The sequence below is a fragment of the Pygocentrus nattereri genome, chromosome 16 (genome assembly GCF_015220715.1).
Source record: "Pygocentrus nattereri isolate fPygNat1 chromosome 16, fPygNat1.pri, whole genome shotgun sequence".
Lineage (NCBI taxonomy): Eukaryota > Metazoa > Chordata > Actinopteri > Characiformes > Serrasalmidae > Pygocentrus > Pygocentrus nattereri.
The window spans coordinates 8,096,486-8,106,377 of record NC_051226.1 but is presented as its reverse complement, the minus strand read 5'-3'; positions in this window follow the sequence as shown (position 1 = coordinate 8,106,377).

Below are 9,892 nucleotides of genomic sequence, written 5' to 3'. Positions count from 1 at the left end.
CACTGACCTGTCATCTTCAGTGTGCATGTGTAGAAATCCACAGATTGGCCTGTTTTGCTGTGGGCTTAGATGTTGTGCCAGCTGAATTCTCGATAAGGTCACTGCTATACTTCCAGTGCCAGCTGCATGGTTTACAGGTTCTGGCCAGCTGCCTCACCCAGAGGCAGGAAATCAAATAGCCTCCACATCACTGCCCTGCTCTGCCAGTCACACTGAGAATTTTGTAGTTTCCAGGAGTGTTTAAAGGCCAAAGCAGAGATTCATGAACTTTATTTAGGTGGATGGTTTATTATTTAGTATTCATAATAAATGTTATTTACAGTGTATATAGTATAGTATTTTTTTTCCTTAAAAAGGTTTTAGGAAGTTTTTTTTAAATATTTTTTCCTAAGCAAACAATGAATGTATTCAGTACATTTTCTTAAAACAAACTGTTTTAGTAGTTTCTGTAGCTGATCAATGTGAATCTACATGTAGTTCCTCTAGTTTCGGCTAGGTGGCAGTATAGTAATGTAAATTTGGCGTTCTGTAGTCCATCTGATGCTCAGCAAAAGTCTCTCTGTCAGGAGCAGAAATAGTCGCATCCTGCTATATGCAGTAGTGAGATTTTTGATGGAGATGTATTTTATTTGTTTTAGATCTGTTGTTTTGTCCACTCACACTTTGGTTTTGGGTCATGTGATTCTGATTTAATCATTCTTGCTTAGAAGTTTCAAAGTTTTTTAAAGTTTCACTTTGTAAAACTACTGAAGTTTGTCATAGTAAAACTTTATTTTATATTCAGTAACAAGCAATTTTACACTGTACTGTAACCATTTATTTAGAACCATTTTTTTCACCTTTTGCACACTTATGAAATATAAGACATGGACATTAATTTTCTTCATTAATGTTTTATACCTTTCTTATTCGTTATCGAATCAGCAGCTCTTCTTCAGTCTGAAATCTCAAATTTTCTTCTTCTTTTTCCCTCCATTTGTTTCTTACAAAGGATTTGAACGTGAAGCTGCGCTAACATATTCTCATCTTTTTGTCCAATCATCAGCCAGAAAAAGGGATCTATTTTATTGAAGTCGTTGGGCCTCATTCACCAATATGTTGTGTTCTTAAGAAAGGTCCTAAGAGAGAGGCTACATCAGACTGTTCACACCTTCACGCTCTTGTGTGTGTAGATTCTGTTCTTACCTGAGAACAAATCACAAATAAGAACACATTGGTGAATGTCAGAGAACCGTGGAAGTGGGTTTTAAGAAGACTTCTTAAGAACGTTTGGTAAATGAAGCCCAGTGAACTGCTGAATGGTGCTGAGCATCTCATTATGTTGGTTATGTTGGAGATTGTAACTTTACAGGAGAAGGAAGAAACATGCTCTACTTTCAATGTAAGTCAATGGAAGCAGACCCCCCACCCAAGTCATTTGGGTCATTTCTTTCAGTCCATCCTTCATAAAATTTGCAAACAATTTGCAGGCCAACATGCATTTTCAAATCATGCCAGAAACTGAAAATCGACAAAACTGGAGATGTGAGGTTTTGTTCTGACAACAGCGATATGTAGAATTAATAATGGTACAGTAGTGGTAAATCTGAGGGGGTAAAATATTTTCTTTGTGGCATACTTCATTACAACACCCTTCATGTCCCTCTCTGCCATGAATGAAACTATCATCAATCAATGTCTCAGGCATCAACTAAATTAGGAATATTTGTCTAGAACAGAGCATTTTACATCAAACCACTCTGAATGGCCTTGTTTACATCGTGTACTAGTTATTTATGAATAACTTTTGGAAATGTGGAATTCTTTAATGCTTGAATGCTCAACAAACAATTTGACAAAAAAACAAAATTGTGGGCGTCATGGTGGCGCGGTGGGTAGCGCTGTCGCCTCACAGCGAGGAGGGCCTGGGTTCAATTCCCCGGCCTGGCGACTGGGGTCCTCTCTGTGTGGAGTTTGCATGTTCTCCCCGTGTCTTCGTGGGTTTTCTCCAGGTTCTCCGGTTTCCTCCCACAGTCCAAAGACATGTAGATCAGGCCAATTGGATATGCTAAAATTGCCCCTGGGTGTGAGTGACTGACTGTCTGTCTGTCTGTCTGCCCTGCGATGGACTGGAGACCTGTCCAGAGTGTATCCTGCCTTCCGCCCGATGACCGCTGGGATAGGCTCCAGCACCCCCCGCACCCCTGAAGGAGAAGCGGCTTAGAAAATGGATGGATGGATGATAAAATTGTTGAGTGTACATGTTCATTTCTGTGTAATATTGCAGTTCACTAATGTGATATTAACTCTGTAACTGTACATGCAGGCCTCCCTGATTGAGTCATTGAGATATTAGACAGTGCACGCTCATGTCAGTGGTAGTCACACCAGGCCTGTGTGGGGCAGGGCCTGTGATGATCAGGCCTTTTACACCTCTTTTGGATGCTTTATATTGGCAGTTTTACACCCATGACTCATGGGTAGCTATGGTGTACATTAGTGCACCGATGGTCGGTAGTGAGTAACCAAGCAAATTATGGGGCCTGTAAGATTCTAGTGAAAACCACTGGATTGTGAAGTGTGTTGGGGAGCTTTAGCCACCAAGTTGAAGCTCTTTGGTACGTGTGTGTCCGGCTTTGTCAGTAGGGTGCCCCTTCCTGACCTGCCACCAGCACTGCCCAAGTCCTCCCCTCCAACAGCATCCACATCAGGTTCCTATGAAGCTAAACAGAACCAGATGGGCCAATTGTATTTCAAAACAGATGGGATCATGTTATTAATGACACAGTACTTGGAGACCCCCCTTCTTCCCCTGCTCTTTCTTAACAGGACAGGCTTAAATAGCTCAACACAATGAAATGGCCGGGGAGCTTTTCTCAGGGCCGCTTAGCATAGCAAGGGAGTGCGGCTCCTTGGCTTTAATACACGAGCGGGGCTTTTGAACTTGCTAGTATCCTGCACTCTAATGGCTTCTTTTTACATTCAGTCACACCTGATTTGTTGGGAATCAAAGAACAGAAGCCGCATTCACAGTGACTCAAAAAGCTAGCAAGAGAGTCAGCTCGAGGAGGTGGTGGTGGTGGAGGTGGTGGTGGGGGCGGGGGGTGCCATGTTTGCAGCCAAGTGACAGGGAATTTATGGGAGCACTTAGGCATCTCAGGGAGTAAGTAAGAAAGAGAGAGAGGGAGAAAAAAAAGAGTCAAACACTTGTCTATGAGTGGCTTATTAAAAAGGTGAGAAGTGAGTGTACTGTCTGGAGGGGGGGAATAATTGTGCTCTTAAAAGTAACTTCAAAAGCCCAGTCGTGTCGGTGGAAAACCGTTAGCAAGCCGTGAAGGGAACCCGGGGAGGAAGTGGTTCGCGAGGGCTTTTGCCTCTCTATCGCCATGTGCTGGATCAAACTGTCTGGCCTCCACCAGGAAAGGAGGAGCTGCAGACACCATATGTCTCACTGTCCTCGCGTCCATCCGTTTGCGTGGAGCCCAGGCCCCGTTTGAATCCCTTCTATTAAGCGCTGTGGTATGTGCTACTGGGACGCCAACACTTCAGAGCCTGACTTGGGCTGATTTGGTCTGGGGTCATGAAATATGCTCTCCTCTGGCTGATCTGGATGCCTCTGTTTAACCTCACGTCTTCATTCAGAAGTCTCATTCGTTTATAGTGATTCTGGCATGTGGCGCAGCTCAGAGACGGATGGGTTCTCCTTTTTGAGTCTTGGTTCTTGTCAATGTTTCATGCTTTTTCTTTTGTTGTATCTTTTATATTTGACTCAGCATTGTGTAGTTTTTCCTAACATCTGCACTTTGCACAGTTGTTTTTTTAATGCTTCTATAAGTATTGGATTCTCCTTTAGCATCCATCCATCCATCCATCCATCCATCAATATACAATACTGTGCAAAAGTCAGAGACCACCCTTGATTTATTTAGTTTCCTGTCAGAATGACCTTTAAGTTCATTTTCAGTATTAGAAGAATGCAGAAAACCTATTTAACAGAAAATTGCACAAAAACTCCATTTTTCTATTTTTTCAGTATTTAGCGTGTCCATTCTTTGCCTTTATTACAGCATCCAGTCTTTTCGGGGGATCTTGCTTTCAGTTTTTCAAAGAAATCTGCTGGGATATTTTTCCACACCTTCAAAGTTCCGTCTTAGAAGTTGGTTGCATTTTCTACTTCTCATAATCCAAATAATCCCAAACACATTCACCAAGGTCTGGACTCTAAGATGGCCAGTCCATTGTTCTGAGAACACCAGCAGCTTTTTTTTTTTTTGCTAGATTTGCAAGTTCTCTTACGTTTTGTCTACACATCCTTTCAGACCCATAGCATTAAGCTGTCTTGTCAGAGTGGAAGGATGGACAGAAACACCTGTGGATGTTTTTAGATCTGAATGAAGAGCTGATTTTTCTCCTCTCTCTCAATAATAAAAGTACTGTTTATCTGATGGTGACAGTTTTGAGGTCTGCCAGGTCTTGCATGGTTGTTAGGAGTCCCAGTTTCTCTATATCTGTTAATAATTTTGTGAACAGCAGTTTGGGAACCTCTTGGTTTTTTGCCACTTATATTCTGCCCTCATGCATGTGGGCATCTAATCTTCTCAGAAACATCTAAAAAATGACTGACTTGTTCAAAAAATGGCCATTTTGATGGGAAAGTAATGAAACGAAGCATGACCTCTGCCTCACAGTACTGTATGATGTGAAAAGTGCAATATAAATAACATAAAATGTGATTTTAGTGCGATCCAGCTTGCTCTGATTTATTTCTGCTCACTGCGCTCTCATTACTGTGTTGAAAAGGTCAATAAGGATTTTCCTGAAAGCCTCAATAACAGTTTCTGCAGACCTCAGACTGTACAGTTCTGACGTGTGTTAGTGGACTGAACTGTCCATCACCAGTTGATGACATTTCTCTGGTTTGTGGTGAGATAGAGTTTCAGTCTTTGTGACTGAAAGTGCCATGAGGTCTGTTCTGCATCGCGCCTGGCGCTCAACCAGGCGGCCCGGCTACAGTTCCAGTGAGGATTAGTTGTTCTCTGCAAGTTTGTTCTTGGTATTAGAGAGAAGATGAGACAGAGTTATTGTGGTTTACGAATGTCCCCTGGAAGACACAGAAATTAGTTATACGGCTTCTTAGAGTGGAGGTGATGGGGGTCATTTGCTGAAACTACAGTGAATTAAAGAGCAATATACTAAATATGGCTGTATTGAGTGGGCAGGTGGTCCACTGTAGGGGGTACAAAAGACAGGGCACCAGTTTTCACATGAACTGAGTTTTGAGTATCTGGAGTATCTGGAGTTTATAAAAGCAGGCATTAAAATCAAATATGCTGATATTAAAAAAAGAAGAAGTAAACAGATTATCTGTTCATGCCTTTGGTGGTTTCACACGTGTTGGTCACATGGCAATTATTTGAGAATCAGTATTAAAACCTGTTGCATTACTATATTAGAACTTGAGTTCCTGTCTATTTGAGTAATAATTCTGCCAAAAATGCATTTTATTTGCTGGATTAACAAAATATCTGTTTTAGAGGTGAAAAACAACAACTGCTAAGACTGCTATGGTTCTTTAGTACTGCCCACAAATTATTTAGAATCTACCATGAGTTGTACAGTAAACACTGTATTTTTGTGTATCTGTTATCATTCATATCTATTATGAATTATTTGGACATTAATATGAATTATTCTGTATCCATTATCATTGTTTGTTTTAATAACTTCAATTAATTATTCTGTATCAATTATGAATTAACAGCTACTATAAAATATTTAGTAATTATTTTATTATTTTATGCTTTTTTTAATGTGTTTAAATGCATTATAGATCATTTATAAAGATCCTTGTTTCTGCGCTCACTGTCCACTTTATCAGCTCCACTTACTGTATAGCTGCACTCTGTAGTTCTACAGTTACAGACTGTAGTCCATCTGTTTCTCTGATACTCTGTTACCCTGTTCTTCAGTGGTCAGGACCCCCATGGACCCTCACAGAGCAGGTACTCTTTGGGTGGTGGATCATTCTTAGCACTGCAGTGACAGTGATGTGGTGGTGGTGTGTTGGTGCGTGTTGTGCTGGTACGAGTGGATCAGACACAGCGGCGCTGCTGGAGTTTTTAAACACTGTGTCCACTCACTGTCCACTCTGTTAGACACACCTACCTTGTCAGTCCACCTTGTAGATGTAAAGTCAGAGACGACAGCTCAAAATTGACTCTACTTTTAATGTAAGTCAATGGAACCAGATGTCTTTCCAAGTGATTTTGGGCTGTTTCTTTGGGTCAGTTCATCATGAAATTTACACACAACGTAAACAAAAACATGTATTTTCAAATTAAGTCAAAAACTGAAAAATGTTCCAACAGCAGTTATATATATATATGTATATATTGATAATTATATATATATATATATATATATATATATATATATATATATATATATATATATATATATATATATATATATATATATATATATATATATATAGTCTTAGGCACCCAAGACACATTTTCAAAATCTATTTGTGTAGTTTTTGTTTATTTGCTGATGAGTGTTAATATTTGAATAAACAAAATGTATAGGATATTAATTAATAATGATAAATAGTGATTTTCTGGATATTTGTATGTTTGTTTAACCATTTCCAAGCCTCTCCTCGAGGAAGCCCAGTATTATATGTAGTTAAAAAGCAGCTCCTGGTTTGACCAATCAGTGCTCAGTATATTGTGCTCATGATGTAATTGATATTAACGAGTCTTATTGTTTTTCTGTTTATTTGAATTATGAATATGACTTTATTCTAATGTATATTGTGATAAACTCACTGCTGTAAATTGTAAATGTAAATTGTTAAATTTGCTTAGATGCCTAATACCTTCGCACAGTACTGTGTGTGTGTGTGTGTGTATATATATATATATATATATATATATATATATATATATATATATATATATATTATGAGAGAGATAATTATTAAGTTTAGCTAATGTTCATTCTTGTAGCCACATGTCTAAATTCATACTATACCTAATATCATCATATAGTTATGATGTTATTAAAACATATTTGATCGCTGTGGTTAAAAAGTAGCTAGGTATTCACACAATTACATGACTGTTAAACTATCCAACATATTGGAAATGTGAAAGCAAAAAACAAAAACCCAGGAATAGCCTAAATACCAAAGGATGTGTTTTAGAGAGCAGTTTGAATTATTCATTATTATTAGAAAGTCATGTGGACACGAATAAAGTTTAAGAAGTTCATATCCAGACAACAGAATACAGACCAAACAATAAACCAAAAATATATATATATATATATATATATATATATATATATATATATATATATATATATATATAATGTAATGTGAATTTGAACCTTATATCTGTTTTTACTTAGTCTTCAGTCTTCAGTGAAAGAATATTTTGGGTGGCAGGGGCTCATTTAGAACACCGCATATTAACGCTTGGTAAATCCTTTAACCTCCTAGCAAAAAAATAAAAAAGTAAAACATTAGATCTCTGTCCGAAAATCAGACTAATTATTACATCTAATCCCTTTTCTTCCCACTCTCTTTCCTCTCCTACATGCTGTGATACACTGGCCTCTCTGACCTTCTCTAACAGGATTACCCACATTTTCTAATCCACAGTGCCTCAGTGAAGACTGGTCAAATCCATCTCAGCCTTCTGACACCAGCTGAAAAACCCTTCATGTCCTGTTTCAACAAATGCGGTGGTCACTACACAGAGCGCGCTGTCCCGTCTAGATTTTATGTGCTTAGTGTGTAAATCCTTTCTCAGCGTTCCCTGAAATTTCTTCAGTGAAGAAATGAAGAAATGCACTGGAACTGTCCATCCTCTCTCGACAGGTCCAGGGGGATCCCTTCCAGTACAAATTTTCTGTTAGCACTTCATTACATCTGAACCGAATTACTTCCACAGCCTTTTCCTTCGAAGCCACAGACTGTTCTGTTTATTTTTATTATCATTTGATTTCCTCATCAGAGAGGCTCTTCCTTTATTGTCATTAATCGAGGCCTTTGAGCTTTTGAAAGAGCTTTTTTTGCAGCAGCAATCTGATAATAGTAATGAGAAGATGAATGGACCTTTTTGACGTTTGAGGGTTCAGGAACTTGCATTGCCGTCTGCGGTTGTAAGTGAGATGTCTTAATTGCAGGCTAAAATAAACACGTCACAGAGCATTTGTGGGGCAAACATGACTAAGTGAAGTTGCAAAGACTTTCCATTTTTCCTCATCATATTGTTCATAGTGCATGTTGCTCTCATTACAAGCCACGCTGATGACACGTTACTGGACAAACACTAACTATTGTGCTGCTGAAAAGGCTACTCTTGTTTCATTACCCACTGATGTACTGCGGTCGTAGCGCCAAATAGCAAAGCAAGTTATCAAAGTATTATGTTTTGTGGCAGATATTTTTTTTTCGTAAAGTCAACTGAGCTGCTAATGCGGAATCCATCATGCTGGACTAAGCCCATCTGGTTCTCATGATTTGAGATCTGGAGGCCCAGATGCATTTTTCTCCTCATGCACTTGCGGTTTGTCATCTCTCACTGTCACTTGAATGCTGAAAAGCAGACGGGAAATGATTAAGCAGGTCAGTGGTACTGTACCTCTCCACCTGTTTTGGTACTGTTTTAAACATATGTTCTATAAACCTGTCATTGGGAAGAAGCAGAAATGTATCAGTTTTTCAACATCATAATATGCAAGGCACATGCATTAAGACATTGTATTTTTTCCTTTTCTACATGATTTGAGCGCAGCAGCTGTTGTGTGGAAATGAAGACTGGGCCAATAGAAATGCTCCGAAAATACTTGCAATAAAATATATTTATGTGAAATACTCTTCACATAAAGTCACAATGAAAGTAAAGAATGTGTTCATCCTCTCCTGTAAAATGACTATTTTTATATATAGTTTTTTTTTTCCACAGCAATGATATCCATATATACAGTCACAAATGATTGTTTCTCTCAACTGTTAGAAATGAAAAACTGCAGCAGTCCTTCGATATGAAGGGTCTTTGCTGAAAAACTGCAGCATAAACAGCATAAGCAGTAGTTTTGGAGTAATTACCCAGAAAGAATAGTAGCATTTCAAATGACCAATTCTCTCAAATTGTAATGGGAGTACTTCACTCTACATGTCCCAGGGAAAGCAATCTTATTACTCCTTGCTTTACGTCTGGGGTACTCTCTAAAACCAGTACAATTCTGCACCAATTGGCCTATGCAAGGGAAACAGCAAAGAAATGGCAATGTACAGTAAATATCATTGACCGGCCTGTCACCCTACCACTGAACAAGACTTAGCCAGTTATGCTCTGTTAAAATGATGAGGTGCTGATGCCGCCTGCCTCAAAAAACATTCCATGTTCCATGAGTTGTTCATAATTTGGCCTGTTTAGATAAGATCGGCACTTTCTCTTCTTCAGCACAGCGATCTTTATAAGCCAGTTTCATATTAACATGATTAGATGCAGGTTTTCAGTGCTGCGCTGGACATATTCACAATTGAAGTCGGCTGTTTGCATGTGCCAATTACGTACAAGGATCGGCACGGATGGTCCGGTTTAGGTATTAGTAATAGACAGATACATGCTATGTAAGACTGTACTTTATTTGTGTACAGTCTTTTTACACCATATAACTATCCAGTAGATTTTTACCCAAACTAATGACAAATTACACAGCACTGTAGATTTGGTACCCACACTTACTTAGCAAGTACTCAGTGAGTACACTTACTCAGTACAACCTGTTTAGTACTGCAGTGTAATTTGTTCAGGCTGTCTTGAAATTTACCATCATGTTACCCAAAATCATTTCCTAGCTCTTTGGAGTTTGTACCTCATACTGACCTGGTTACCTA